Below are 16742 nucleotides of genomic sequence, written 5' to 3'. Positions count from 1 at the left end.
AATTTCCCGCCACCCATTCCTTGCATCCTCCATCTAGGATTCCACCAAGCGAGAAGCCGACCACACCACCAGAGTTTGCACAACGTCATTTCCCCCACCTAAGCGCCTCCACAACCCTTGCTCCATTCTCAGACCCATACCAATCTCCGCTCGAGCCACCACCTCCGCTAGGCCACCCGACCATTTTGGTCTCAGTACTAGGGACGCCACTCGCAACACCTCCTCCTTTGAACCTCCCACCATTAGAGCCAGAGCCACGAACAGGGACGAAACATCCAAATTTGTTCGTGGATGACAGTCAGTGTCCAAGAATTATTCCCCAAACATCAGGCGAACAACCCTCCAAAAATCTTCTTCATCCACCCTAAAAACATTCAATAGATGGTTGCTTGAGATTGTGCTTCAAAATGCAGGCATTTGGCCCACTGTAAACAACAAGAAATTGGCTTCCATCCTTCCCCTAACTCACAGCCAAAACCAGCACTCGCAATAGCCAAAACAGTCCTCTGCACAATACCAAAAAAAGGAAAACGAGGGCCTAAAATAACAATCCGCAGCCACTCCAAACATTAATATTTTCGCATGCACCACCTCATACCCGCAACATCAACAAACCAAAAATCCATACACTGACATCATTGCACTTGCGCCGCCATTACATAACTTGCTGCTAGTTCGATGAACACAAACCACGCGAGCCATCCCCACCCCTCCATCATGCGTATCTAAAATGGATCACGCAAGTCTCAACACCACGTCTCGGGTTCCCCTTTCAAACACAAAGCACCTTCATCCAAAATCTAAGGGACCCAAATCCCTTGTCTTCAAAGAAATTAAAATGATCAGCCAAGGAACCATTTGCATCTACGTTTGAAAGCCTATTAGCCTCAACATTCGCTTCCTTTAGAACATGCGATACCTTAAAATCCCCCAACCCACTCAGCAGGTTATTCATCCTTTTGATATGTTTATCCAGGTGCCAAGCTTCCATCCGTCCCCTAGTAATACCATTCACCACTATCTGGGAGTCCCCTTCAAGATGGAGTTTTTTCACCTCCAATTTCTTTGCCAAAAGAATTGCTTCAATTGCCGCCTGACACTCAGCTTCATTGTTAGTACCACCCACCAATCTCTTTGCTCCAAGAGCAAGAATACTACCATTCTCATCACGAGCTATGACCCCTACCCTGGAGATCCTGAGATTCCCCCTTGATGCCTCGTCAAAGTTGATCTTGGTCCATCCCTTGTCTGGCGGAATCCACTCTTGACTTTTATCGCCCATCCTAGGAGGATAAACTTTCAAAAGCCCATTAGCAGGCCCTTGATAACTTTTATGGTTTGACCCAAGGATGTAAGCACTACATACAAGAAGCCCCACTATTTCTCCAAGGTTCTCCCCAAGGTAAAACATGCTCCATTGTTAACACAATAGAGACGAACTCGTGGGGTTTGAACCTAGGTTGTAGGCACTACAGGAAAGAAGCCCCACCATTTCACCAAAGGGTCATCCCCTATCTGATCTCCATCATTGATCTCTCTACTTTGCAAGTTTATAAATTTAGGCTTCTAAGTCATTTTCATACACACACTTAAATATATTATTAGTATAAGCAACTACATTTCAACATTTTTCTATCTTTCAAGTGGATCTACCTTTTGGGTAAAAGGTGCAATAGAGGTGCAATAAAGACCATTCATAAATATTTCAATTCTATTTCAATTCTATTTCATTATTAGTTTTGGTTTTCATCCTAAACTTGAGATGATAGTTAGATTTGAAATTTATTTTTCAAGTATTAATATGAATTTAAGTTTTGAGGTATCAATATGAATTTGATTTCATTGATATTTTAGCATGTTTGGTGGGATAAACTCACAATCTAATTCTTATTTTTGTTGTGTTTCTTTCCAATTCACTATGTTCTATTCTTCTTTGAAATGATGTTGTTTTGTCACAACATTATTTCAAAGAGAGGCAAAATGTAGACATCCAACAAATACACTTCTAATCCAACTAATTAAAATTTCTCCCATTTTCTTTAGCCTTATTACATTTTTTTTCAAATCTTAGTTACATTTGCTAAGTCTTGATATTGCAGTCCCCTTCCCACTTTACCACTTAAAAACCAATCTCTACCACCCATCTTATAACTATCTCCCAATAAAAAAAACAAAAACAAAACTACTTGACCAACTCAATTCTCACTATTGATTTACATTCGTGTCATTGATCCCTTTGATTGGAAGTCTATAAATTTAGTCTTCCCAAGTCACTTTAATATACACACTTAATACATTGTTTAGTTGTTAGTATGAACAACCACATGTCATATTCCCTAGAAACCTAATTATTTTTCTTGTCTGACCCCTAACCCTGCCATAATTTGGACTAGTGGTAAATTTCGTGATTAAACTATGTTAAGTGAACTCATGTGTGTGTGCGTGTGATGATTATGAACTTTTAATGCCATTATTAATGAATGTTATTAATATTATCGTGATTTTGTTAATTTTATGACTAACTTGAATTGATGAATTTGTGGAGCTGTGTGAGATTTATGGTTGGTTGCAAGTGCTTGAGGTGCAAAGTGAAACAGATTCTGTGATCTAGTGATGACAGATAGGTCGTTGGTAATGCTATGTTCACATCTTTATCTCGTTAGTAAGTCTTGTCCACTTAAGGTTCATCTTACCCTAAGACTCTAGTTGTCTATTTAATTGCGGTTGTTATCCGTTTGATAGATTAAGGGGACATTGATAATAAATTTGGCCTCTATTAGCCAAAAGAATTGAAAAATAAATTCGATAAAGAATAATTAACTGTATCAACTAGTATATATATGCAAGTCGACAATAAATATATCAATAAAATACAAATATATACACAAAATAAAATGAGCATAAAATAACAATAATAATAAGGATACATGTATACAACCGTAAAATAAATAGATAAAAAATTTAAAAATAAATGAAGTTATAATATTTATGAATGAGAGGGGAAATAAAAAAAGGAAAATAAAATTATTTACCTTTGCCATCGAGCAAAAAGGAAAACAAGCAAAACATAGCATAAATAAAAAATAAAAATGTGAAAGACAAGGGCAGGAACTTGAATGAAAATGAATAATACATCTAGCCATTACTTCTTCCACGACTAGGAGACATCCAAAAGTATAATTTAGGCTTGGACGTGGTGGAAAGGCTTGATTGTGCCATTAAGAGGCATGGCAACCCTCAAATGCAGTAAAATTGCAGTTTTCAAGGAAAATACATGGTGCCCAATAGTTGATAAAACCCCTTTGATTCGAGGATATCTTTTGGGAGAGAAGAAAATTTGTGGGAAGCATTGGTAGAGGCGTGGGAAACAAGGAAGGGTTTTTAAGATGGCATTTAGGGTTTTTAAGATGGCATTCTTACATCTGGATGTGGTTTTGGTGTGACTTGAAGGTGCTACACACCTCACACTAGCACTTGTGGGTCAAGGGTATTGCCAAAAGACCAGGTTCCAATTCTCTTGCTCATTCTTTCATTTATCCATAAAAAAAATAGAATGAAATAAAATATAGAGTTGAAATTTTGATAGCTATAGATTGTTGCTATTTTCTTGGTTATTGAACGTAGAGTAGATTCTCCATTTTGAAGGGGGTTTCATAGTTAACCAATTTGTAATTCAACCAACATAATCTTGTCTGAAAACTACTTGAAATCATCTTTTAAAATTACTTATGTTAAACAACTATAGTCACTCATTGTCGAAGCACCCTCCCTAGGATGCCTTTATGATTTATTCTTTTAAAATCTGGTAGTTGCTTTTGAAATACAAAGCAATATACTTTAGCTCATTATTGTGTCAAGCTATCATGATGAGATACTATTGTTTGCAATAAAATCATACCTTCATATTGATGCTTTTGCAAGTTAATATGGACAAAACTCTAGGCTCTATATTTACACTCATACTTTGTCTAGAGATGGACAAATTTAGAAGAAAAGGAAAAAAAGAAGAAGAATCATTACTCTTAGGGTCATAGGGTCTATAATCCAAATGCCACTTTAAGGTGTTATGTGTGTGATTTTGGAAAACTAAAATATGACCTTCCTTATTAATTTTTGTGGAAATGGTATGGTGTAATACTTTCCATCTATAAGGCTTTGTAAGATCAGACCTTGTACTCCAACATTAAAAAAATAGTAGAATCAATTACTAATACTATGACATAATAAGATTGATGTTGCATCCTCTAGTTACTTGACCCCATGGCCCAAATTTAGAGCAACAATAAGGCTGACAACATATCTAAGAAACTATTGAGTTTATTTAATAGTTGGTAATGTCATCATTGCAACACCTAGAATTTCATAAAAAATAGAACTCCATTTTGACACATAACCTATTAGCTCAACCAAAATTTTACCTCCGAGTATCTAAACACCCACCTTTCTCATTTTATCTAGGACTTAGATCTCAAGCAACCCAACTTTATTATATTGAAAACAAAAACAAAATCTAGTTCTCCTTTAAAATCCTCTTAAAATAGATAGAACTCAATGCACTTGACTGTTAGTTGCTTCATCATCAATAAATGGTAGAGTAGAATGACAAAGAAATAAGATAAAACCATCACGACCTTGCATAATCATAATGAAGAAGGTACATCAATTAGAAAAATTGAGGAATTAATGGTAGAAGTGCGTTGAGTGTGAGAATTTGGTGATAAAACTAAAATTAATGAGAATTAGCTAATAAGATTTAAAATTAGTCAAAATGGTTATTTTCATCAAATATTTTTATATATGAGACTATTATCCTTTTGAGGTAGGAATGAGAGGGTTTGATCAACAAACCTAATAAAGGAAGAGTTGGTTAATCTAACTTAATGTAAAAGTCTGGGTAATTTATACTTTGCCCCTACACAACTACTTATGTCAACCTATGCTACAACTAAACATAAAACAACTGTAATGTCTTTTATGTCGTGTATTCTGGTAGTAACAAGTTAGCATATGAGAATGGGTAGCTAGTATATGCCTATCCTTTCCTTCTTACTTGGCATGTTCTTTTACCTTTTCTCAACTAAACAATCGTTGAAAGAACTTTGGAAGAAATAGGTGAATACACCAGACCTTCTTTCATTTTACCATAGTTGGAATAGACGAAGGAGTTGTCATCGCATGTCTAGTGTATGGTCTACATTACTAGCCTTCATTAAGTAGGTTTCTGAAGCTACCTACTTTCAAATTAGGATTCTCTTTCCAGTTATAGTACTAAGATAAGTACATGCACTAGCTTTTATGACAATAGATAGAGTTAGGACCCTATGAGGGCATAGGTAGAGGATTGTAATCCTCTAACACGTAGTCTAGTCCTCTCTATCTGAGGTGATCACCCAAGGATAAATCCTATGACCCACTTTAGATAAGATTATGCACTCAAGATTGTCTGTGGTCAAGGAGTGCCACTAGACTATCAATCGTACCCCTAGTTAGTAGGTGGATATCGCTAGTTCCATGCAAGTGAGGGATACCATGTGTTGATCTAGGGTAATTGGATGGATTCTGTCAATAGCATGTGAGCTTGGGGGTCAGTTGCACACTAACGATGGATGTCCTAATTGCTTAGTCATTCGATGGTTTGCAGGAAAGGAGAATTTCTAATGGAAACAAATAGATAACAACCATGATAAGCCTCATAGTGTGGTATGACACGTCTTATGAATTTGAGGTAGTCAACACCTTAGTAGTTTTGTCATTAGGAGGTAGATTGAATCAATGTCGCTCTCTCACCATAGGCCACAAAATCCACTTGAATGGGTGGATAGGACTAATTCCACTATGGAGGGTTCATATTGCACCTCAAGTGATCCAAAACAAGTTATGAATGAGAAGTTGACGTTACCTCATAGAACTCATAAGGCATGCTTCCAAGTATTTCTAGTGATGTAGGAGCATCTAGGGTGTAAGAGAAATCTTGCATCACCCAAAAATATTGTTTAGTATGTCAATAAGGGCTAATAATGGCAAGGTTACTATTTTTAGTAAGTTTTCATTTTGTAAGAAATATTACATATCCTACACGATGAAATGGAACCCATGGTGAAGCAATTATCCCAATATCTTATGGATTTGAGAGATATTCAATGGTGGTAGAGGACAATTCTAGTAATGCAAATTGTGGCTCTAGCTTGCAAATTATTGTAATGAGAATGGCCATGTGGATATAGCATGTTTATTTTTGAATGTTGTATTTCCTTGAGATAATACAAAGCAAGTGTTTCCTCTCTCGCATTTTTGTTTATTTCTCTATTGTTGTTGTGTGTTTCTGTTTGTAAGGGGAGTACCCTTCATCAAGTGGTATCAGAGCAGAAGTCCTTGAGTGTGTAAATAGGTCGCCAAATGTGAGATAGTTTGCACCATGACCGTGGTTGTGGGTTTGTAAAAAAAGTGATAAATGCCTCCACGAAGGAACCGTGGTGGAAGAAATGCTAGTGTAACCGAAGAGGGTTTTAGAGCCCTGAAAAGACAAGTTCAAGCACTGCAAAAGAAGTTGCACAAAGAAGCTGATATTAGGGCAAGAGATGAAAGTGAGGATGAATTTGAAGAAGACCAGTTCAAAGGAGAACACTAAGTAGCCAGAGATCTTGACGAGGCTAGGTTTTTGAGGGCCATTTCTAAGATTGGAAAAAGGTGAAAGATTGAAGTCTCCACATACTCTAGAAATCTTAATCTAGAAGAGTTGATCAACTGGATTAATGATATGGAGGGATATTTTGAGTATGAAGAAGTGGGTGACCCTAAAAGGGTCAAATTTGTAAAGACCAAGCTAAAGGGACATGCGAGTATTTGGTGGAAAGAAGTTTTGTTAGAGAGAAATAGAAGGGGAAAAGAGAAAATAACCAAATGGGATAGAATGGTAGAAAAACTGAAGTGACATTTCATTCTTGTTGAGTATGAGCTTAATTTATTGAAAAGGATGCAAGGGTTGAAGCAAGCGAGAAAATTCATCAAAGAGTATACAAAAGAGTTCTATCGAGTGTTGATTAGAACAAGCCATTTAGAGGCCGATAAGGAGAAAGTTGCTCATTACATAAATGGGTTGAGGCTAAGTATTCAAGAAGAGTTGAGTTTAGTAATAATGTCTACTATTGAAGATGCATATCAATTTTCTTTGAAGGTAGAAGAGAAGTTAAACAAAAGATTTGAGAGCAAGTACCATGGAAGAGGCAATGGTGGAAAGACTAGTGGAAGATCTTATGGAGGCTGAAATGAAGACTTGAAGAAGAATGATGAATCTAGTAGTAGTTAGAATCAGAAAGGAAACAATTCCCACCATCCTCATAATCAAAATAATGAAGATCAAAGAGAAAGAGGAAGATGGCGAGGACTAGGAAGAGGAGGCTTTCGTGGAACATGTTTCCAACGTGGAGAAGGAGGACATAGATCCTATGAGAGTTCCCAACATCAAGGAAGGACACGTCAAATATTTGAGGGTATTGCACAAGTTGCCCATGTAGATGAAGATGCTGAGTCTACACATTCTGAAGATGCAGAGCAAGGAGAGGTTCTTGTTGCTAGAAGATCCTTGCTGAATGATGAGAAAGAGCCAATCCAAAGGAATAATCTATTTCACACAAGATGTAAGTGCAATGGTAAATTTTTCAATGTTATTATAGATGGTGGTAGTACCAATAACCTTATTTTAGAGGAAATGGCTAGTGAATTGAAGTTAGAAAGAAGAAGGCTCTCAAATCCCTATTGGATTTCTTGGTTGCAAAAGGACTATAAGGCTTTGGTCAATGGGCAATGTCCGGTAAAGTTCAAGATTGGAAACTATCATGACGAGGTATTATGTGATATTATGCCTATGGATGTTTTTCATATGTTGTTAGGGAGACCATAGGAATTTGATCGTCATGCAATACATTATGGGTATGCAAATACCTATTCTTTGACAAAGGATGGAGTTCAATACAAGTTAAAGCCATTAAAGGAAACAAAGGAAAAAGCATGTAGTAATGCAATAATATGTTTAGTTGATGGAAGAAAATTTATAGATGGCATGAAGCATGAGCATATGTGTTTTGTTTTAATTCCTAAAGTTGATAAGGAGGAAGTAGAAGATACACTTGTGGAAGAGTCGGATTTGTTGGATGAGTTTGAAGATATTGTATTTGATAATGTACCTAACAGATTACCACTGGTGAGAAAGATTAGTCATCAAATGGACCTAATTCTTGGAGCCACTTTGTCGAATAAGGCAGCCCATAGAATGACTCCGGTAGAGAGTGAAGAGATGAACATACAAGTGCAACAATTGTTGTAGAAAGGGTTGATTTGAGAGAGTTTGAGTCCATGTGCAGTACCTGCAATACTAGCACTAAATAAAAATTGAGAATGGAGGATGTGTATAGACTCTTGAGCTATTACTAATATTACTATCAAAGTATTGCTGAGGCTGGATGACATTATGGATTGTTTGAGTGGAGCTAAGTGTTGGCATTTTCAGTAGAAAGAAATATTGTTGATATTCATTAAGGATATTAAGAAGGTTGTTGGAGATTATTGATATAACTGAAAAAGGATGATAACTATCTTTATAACATTATTTTGTCATTGATGTCAAGAAATTGATTTTCTGATTTAGTATGATGTTGCCATATCTTGAGAAGATTGATTTGAAGAGAATTAAGTGGTCGGTAAGTGACACAGAAATAATGTGATAAGAAAAGGGAGAAATAAGTTATTCAATGGGCAACTATTACCGAGTTAGACAATGATCAGATCATGACGTTTAGATTGTTTTGATATCCTATATATGTTGTTGATTGAAAGGTTAATACTATACTATGTCACCGAGCAAAGAACCTAGTCGGTAAACCCTAAGGTTATCGATATCGGTTAATGAAGGCGGAATGTCTACCGAGTAAAGTTTAGTATTTACCGAGTTGCAACCGAGTTATGACAGAGCGCATTGGATGAATAAAAGCATTATTTAATGAAGGACAATGATTAGCTGGAGATGTATAAATGATTGGTATGCTGCGCATTAAGTTTGTTAAGGATCTATGGCAATGAAAAATCGGCAGGAAAATCTACAACGTAGATTGAACCACAATAACCTTGCACAAGTTCCAAGAAAGGACTACAAGTCCCTAGGCAAGGTAAAACGTTTTCAGATCGAAGGATGCATTGAACCTAGTCAAGTTTGAATATCTGATGGCTAAGATTGATCATGGGAAATGTGATCAAGGAGATTAGGCGGTTAGAATTGTTTATAAATAAGAAATTAATGATGAACAATGTATGCGGGCAAGTGTAAGCACATGGATGCTACATAGTGATTACGGAGCACAAAAGCTTGAAGACCTGTTTGAATAATAGAGTAGGAAGCCCAGTAGAAGGACAAGATAAGTCCTATGACTAGATTGTTTTGAGCAAATAAGAATTTGCTTTAGCATTTTAGATGTGAAGTTGCAGATATATTTACTACTATTGTTTATTCTGAATAACAGAGAAATCTCTTAACCTAGTGGACTTAACAGTCTTATTTGTAAACCCTTTAGCAAGGTAACATTCTAAATGAGTGTTTGAAATCCTTTGACAAGGTCACTTCTAACAAAGTGAAGATCCTAACAGATCTGAGGGAAATCCCTTAATTGGGTCACATCTAGCAATGTGTTTGTAATCTTTAATAGGATTTGCTTTTAACCGAGCATACTCTAGAAGAGTATATTTCTCAGTGGGTCCGAAATCCCACAGTGGTTTTTCCCTATTTGGGTTTCCACGTTAAATCCGGTGTTATATGTGTTATGATGATTATGTGTTTATGAGTTTGCATGTTTAAGCAATTTTTGGTTATATTGTTGAAGTATATGTTACCGAGGTTGAATCTGTTGATTTTATAGATTATTAAGTTTGTATGATTCACACCCCCCTCTCATCTTGTTAGCTATTGGCATTAGAACTTTACATTTAGTATCAGAACTTAACAATTGCTATCAGAGCTTTAGACTTCGGTATAAAAGTTTAAAGGTACTTGAGGCAAAGATCCGAAGATGTATAAAAGTGATGCACCAAAGCTGAACAAGTCAAGTTTCTCCACATGGCAGAAAAGGATGAAGCTGCATTTATCAGGAATTGGAGAATATGCAACATATTATCTGGAGAATGATTACATTGCACCGAGCACCAATCTGATGACCTTGGAAGAGATAAAGGCAAAGCAAGAACATATTCAAGCTATGATTGAAATAACATCAACATTCACCGACTCAGAGTTTAATGATCTAGAAGGCTGCAATGATGCAAAAGCAATGTGGACTAAGCTCATATCTGTATGTGGCGGTGATGAACATGTTCAAAGAGCAAAAGTAGATAGTCTAAGAGGACAACTTGAATCCATGAGAATGAATGACGGTGAGAAAATAACCCAATACAGTACAAGGTTAAAAGAGACTGTCAATCAAATTAAAGGAGTAGGAGGAACTATTGAAGAAAAGGATATAACAAGTAAGTTGTTGAGAACCCTTCTACCAGCTTATGCTATTCGAGTCTCTACAATCAATCAATTGAGGTATGTACCTAACATGCCAGTTTCTTTGGATGCTACTATTGGTAAGCTAAATGCATTTGAGTTAAGTAATTTTGATAACAGTGGGTCCTCGGTAAATAAATCAGAATATGCATTTAGTTCTTTTCATATTGGTGAATTTGATGATTACAATGATATAATGAGTAAGTACTCTAAAGGGGATCATAGTGGAGCAAGTGAAAGATTTCACAAGAACATGGAAGAAGTGCAGAAACTGTATGAGGAAATCAAGAAGCAAGAAGAGTTTGAAGCATTATTAGCCAGAAGGTTATCGAGAGGAAAATGTAAGTATAAAGGAAAGCTACCTTTAAAATGTTTCAATTGTGATAAAATAACACATATGGCTTCTAACTGTCTTGACAAATAATCTTGTGAAAAGAGAGAATACCGAGATAATAGGTAGAAAGACAACCAATACAGAGGAAACCAAGACTTCAGAAGGAGAGACAGAAAGACATGCCTAGTAGCTGATGAGGAATCCAATGATGACAAATCTGATTAAACAGATGTAAAGGAAGTTGTTTATGTGGCTATTAAAGATGGATCTGATGAAGAAAGGTATGAAGAAAAAGCCCTAGTATCTCACATAAATAATAATGAGCCTTGGATCATAGACAGTGGATGCTCACATCACATGATAGGTGATAAACACAAGTTTGTTAAATTAGAAGACTATGATGGAGGCTATGTAAGATTTGGTAATGATGCACCATGTCCGGTGAAAGATAAAGGATCTATAACACTTCTTGACAATGCTAAATGTGATGATGTATACTAGGTTGAAGGTTTGAAATACAGTTTGTTGAGTGTAGCACAGCTAAACAATACGGGATACCAAATAGAATTTCAGAAAGGAATTGTCAAAGTTCATGACAAGCATGGAAAGTTAGCTGCTACCGGGACACAAACAAAAGGTAATACATTTCATCTTGACTCAACTCGGAACAAGTGTCATTATGCAAAGATAGATGATACCTGGTTATGGCATAAAAGGTTTTGTCATGTAAATTTTGATAGTCTGATCAAAATAAGTAAGAAGCACTGAGTAAGAGGTCTACCGAGTTTGGAAAAACCTGAGATTGCTATGTGCCGAGGATGCCAGATGGGTAAGATGACAAGATCAAGCTTTACAATTAAGTCCTACACTTCTAAGGAAATTTTAGATCTAGTACACACTGATCTTTGTGGTCCCATGAAAGTTCAAAGTTATTATGGTGATAAATATTTCATATTATTTGTGGATGATTACTCAAGGATGATGTCAGTTATATTTTTAAAAGAAAAATTAGAAGCTTTTCAAATGTTCAAATGGTACAAGGCAAGAGTTGAAAATTAATCAGGAAGACAACTGAAATGTCTTAGATCTGATAGAGGAGGAGAGTTCACTTCTGATGAATTTAACTTATTCTGCAATGATCATGGTATAAAAAGGCAAGTATTTGCACCAAGAACACCTTAGCAAACAGGGATAGCCGACAGAAGAAATAGATCAATTGTATATTGTGCTAGAACCCTAATGATAGAAAAGAGGGTACCTCAAAGATTTTGGAGAGAAGCAATTAGCACTGCAGTTTACACCCTGAACCGAGTTCAACTGAAGAAAGGAACTTTGAAGACACCATATGAGATCTGGTATGACAAGAAACCTAATGTAAGTTATTTTAAAATCTTTGGAAGTAGATGCTATGTTCACAGAGATGACAGAAATGGAAAGTTTGATCAGAAAAGTGAAGAAGGAAAATTTCTTGGTTATTCTTCTAGAAGTAAAGCATTTAAATGTTTGATCAAATCATCTAACAAAAGAGTAGAAAGTGCAAATGTGAAATTTGATGAATTTGCAGAAAGAAATGATGAAGGAAATTCCAAAGAACCAGAAGATTATGAAGAATTTGTTTATGTTCAACCGAGAAGTCCTACCGAGAAAGCTGCTGAAGAAAATGAAGATAATGACCAGTTATCGAGTGATGAAGAAAATGAAGATAATGACCAGTTATCGAGTGATGAAGAAGATCATATAGAACCTACTGAGCCTATATTAGCCAAATATGTTAGAAGACATCATGCATCAAGTCATATTAGATGAGACAAGGATGATCCAGTGATGACAATGAACAAACTGAGACAGAACACATGTCTAATATTTGAATTTGAACCGAGAATAGTAAAAGAGGCATTTAACAATGAAGATTGGGTAAATGCTATGACAAGAGATTGATCAAATCAAGAAGAATGACACATGGACACTGATCCCAAGACTGAAGGAGAAAAATGTAATCGGTACTAAGTGGATTTTTAGAAGCTAGCTAAATGAAAAAGGCGAGGTCATTTGCAACAAAGCAAGACTAATTTGCAAAGGTTATGCTCAAGAAGAAGGAATAGATTATGGTGAAACCTTTGCACCTGTGGCTAGACTTGAGGGAGTAAGAACATTGTTGGCATATGCTGCTTTCAAAAATTTCAAGGTATATCAAATGGATGTTAAATCTGTATTTTTGAATGGAATACTAGAAGAAGAAGTTTACATTGAAGAACCTGAAGGATTTGTTGAAGATAAGAATAAAGATCAAGTATGCAAACTAAACAAAGCTTTATATGGTCTAAAACAAGCACCTAGAGCATGGTATGAGAGACTGCATTCTCATTTGATCAAGAATGGTTTTATAAGGACTAGTGAAAACAACAACATGTACATGAAGAGTGACGAGGATAATGGAATACTGATCTCAGCCATATTTGTTGATGATATTATCTTTTGTGGTAATGACTCCTTATGCAAGAACTTTGGAAATGAAATGAGCAAAGAATTTGAGATGTCATTAATCGGCTAGATAAAATATTTTATAGGTTTATAGATACTGCAAATGAAATATGAGATTTTCATTACTCAATCCAAGTACATAAAGGAAATATTGAAGAAATTTGGAATGGAGGAGTCTAAACCAGTAAGTACTCCTATGACTACTAACTGTAAACTATCAAAGAATGATGAATCTGCATCTGTTGATGAGACACTTTACCGATCTATGATTGGAAAGTTGCAATATGTTGTGCATAGTAGACCAGATATAGCACATGCAGTAGGTATTGTTGCAAGATTTTATGCAGATCCCTAGGAAACCCATGTGACAACAATCAAGAGAATTTTTAGATACCTGAGAGGCACTGAAGATTATGGCTTACTATATGAAAAGAGAAATGATTTTGATTTAAAAGTTTATACTGATGCTGATTAGGTAGGCAACATAGATGACATGAAAAGCACAAGTGGTGGAGCTTTCTTTTTAGGAGAAATACTAGTAAGTTGGCTTAGCAAGAAACAAGGATGTATTTCACAGTCAACAACAAAAGTTGAATATGTTGCTACAACATTAAATTGCACAAATATAGCATGGATAAAACAACTGTTGGAAGGTATAAATGAAAAAGTTACTGAGCCAATAACTATATTATGTGATAATACTAGTGCCATTAACATTTCAAAGAATCTGGTAATGCACTCCAAGACAAAACATATCTCTATAAAGTATCATTATCTAAGAGAAGAAGTTCAAGAGAAGAAAGTTGTGCTGGAATATATCAGTTCAAAGGAGCAATTAGCAGACATCTTCACAAAGCCACTGCCAAGGGACACTTTTGAGTATCTCAAAAGCAAGCTAGGGGTCCTACCCCTATCATCTACTCACTGACAGATTTCGGTGAAAGCATCAATTCGATGAATCTACGGAATATTATGTGTGGATTGATGTTGATTTACACACTTTAGGAGGTCTTCTAAAGTTGTGCAAGAAATAGTGAATAGAGACAAATTGCTCTGACTGAGATTGAGATGATACACAACAAGGCAAATCACTTCACAGAGGAAGAAATCGTGATTTAGTTCTTTTACTTTTTGGCATTGTTGTCAAAGGGGGAGAAGACTAAATGGTAAAATCCTAAATGAAGAAGATAATGAAAGACTAATGATAGGGGGAGAAGACTTTCAGAAGAAGTCTACAATTCAAGGATAACAGGAGAAGTCTTACAACAATCTGAATCCGAATCAATTTGAATATCTTGTTGGTACTACCATTTAATTGTTGGTTTTGCCATCAATGCCAAAGGGGAAGATTGTTGGCATTTTTAGTAGAAACAAAGATTGTTGATATTCATTAAGGATATTGAGAAGGTTGTTGGAGATTATTGATATAACTGAAAAAGGATGATAACTATCTTTATAACATTATTTTGTCATTGATGTTAAGAAATTGATTTTCTGATTCAGTATGATGTTGCCATATCTTAAGAATATTGATTTGAAGAGAATTAAGTGGTCGGTAAGTGACACAGAAAGAATGTGATAAGAAAGGGGAGAAATAAGTTATTCGATGGGCAACTATTACCGAGTTAGACAATGATGAGATCGTGATGTTTAGATTATTATCCTACATATGTTGTTGATTGAAAGGTTAATACTATACTATGTCATCGAGCAAAGAACCTAGTCGGTAAACCCTAAGGTTATCGATATCGGTTAATGAAGGCGGAATGTCTACCGAGTAAAGTTTAGTATTTACCAAGTTGCAACCAAGTTATGAGAGAGCGTATTGGATGAATAAAAGCATTATTTAATGAAGGACAATGATTAGTTGGAGATGTATAAATGATTGGTATGCCACGCATGAAGTTTGTTAAGGATCTATGGCAATAAAAACTGGCAGAAAAATCTACAGCGCATATTAAACCACAATAACCTTGCACAAGTTCCAAGAAAGGACTGTAAGTCCCTAGGCAAGGTAAAACATTTTCAGATCGAAGGATGCATTGAACCTAGTCAAGTTTGAATATCTGATGGCTAAGATTGATCATGGGAAATGTGATCAAGGAGATCAAGCGATTAGAATTGTTTATAAATAAGAAATTATTGATGAACAATGTATGCGGGCAAGTGTAAGCACAAGGATGCTACATAGTGATTACCGAGCACAAAAGCTTGGAGACCTATTTGAATAACAGAGTAGGAAGCCCAGCAGAAGGACAAGATAAGTCCTATGACTAGATTGTTTTGAGCAAATATGAATCTGCTTTAGCATTTTAGATGTGAAGTTGCAGATATATTTACTACTGCTGTTTATTCTGAATAATAGAGAAATCTCTTAACTGAGTGGACTTAACAGTCTTATTTGTAAACCCTTTAGCAAGGTAACATTCTAAATGAGTGTTTGAAATCCTTTGATAAGGTCACTTCTAACAAAGTGAAGATCCTAACAGATCAGAGGGAAATCCCTTAACCGGGTCACATCTAGCAATGTGTTTGTAATCTTTAACAGGATTTGCTTTTAACCGAGCATACTCTAGAAGAGTATATTTCTTAGTGGGTCCGAAATCCCACAGTGGTTTTTCCCTATTTGGGTTTCCACGTTAAATTTGGTGTTATATGTGTTATGATGATTATGTGTTTATGAGTTTGCATGTTTAAGCAGTTTTTGGTTATATTGCTGAAGTATATGTTACCGAGGTTGAATATGTTGATTTTATGGATTATTAAGTTTGTATGATTCACCCCTCCCTCTCATCTTGTTAGCTATTGGCATCAGAACTTTACATTTAGTATTAGAACTTAACACTAAGTACTTCATAAAGATAGATTTGAAGGGTGGATATCACCAAATCTATATTAGAGATGGAGATAAATGGAAAACAACCTTCTAAATAAAAGAGCCAAGAGGGCTTGTATGAGTGGTTAGTCATTCCTTTTGGGTTAACCAATGCATTGCACACATTCATGTGGCTCAAGAACAAAGTATTAAAACAATTTTTGGGTAAGTGAACTATTATTTAGTTGGATGATATTATGATTTTTAGTTTTTAAACATTGGAGGAGTATATAATTCATATTCGTAGGGTATTTGAGAAGCAAAGAGAAGAAAAGTTATTGATTAACCTAAAGAAGTGCAATTTTGTGAAGGAGTTAGTGTACCTATGATTTTCTGTCTCAATAGATGGTCTTAAAATGGACCCAAAGAAAGTAAAGGCTATCCTTGAATGACCTACCTCAATGAGTGCTATTGAGGTGAGATCTTTTCATGTTTTGGCTAGTTTTTATAGAAAGTTTATCAGGAATTTCAGTAGTATTTGTGGACCCCTTGCTAAAACAATGTGAGGGGGTAAAAAA

This window comes from Cryptomeria japonica, chromosome 11 (genome assembly GCF_030272615.1).
Source record: "Cryptomeria japonica chromosome 11, Sugi_1.0, whole genome shotgun sequence".
Classification (NCBI taxonomy): Eukaryota; Viridiplantae; Streptophyta; class Pinopsida; order Cupressales; family Cupressaceae; genus Cryptomeria; species Cryptomeria japonica.
This window is presented reverse-complemented; position numbering follows the sequence as displayed.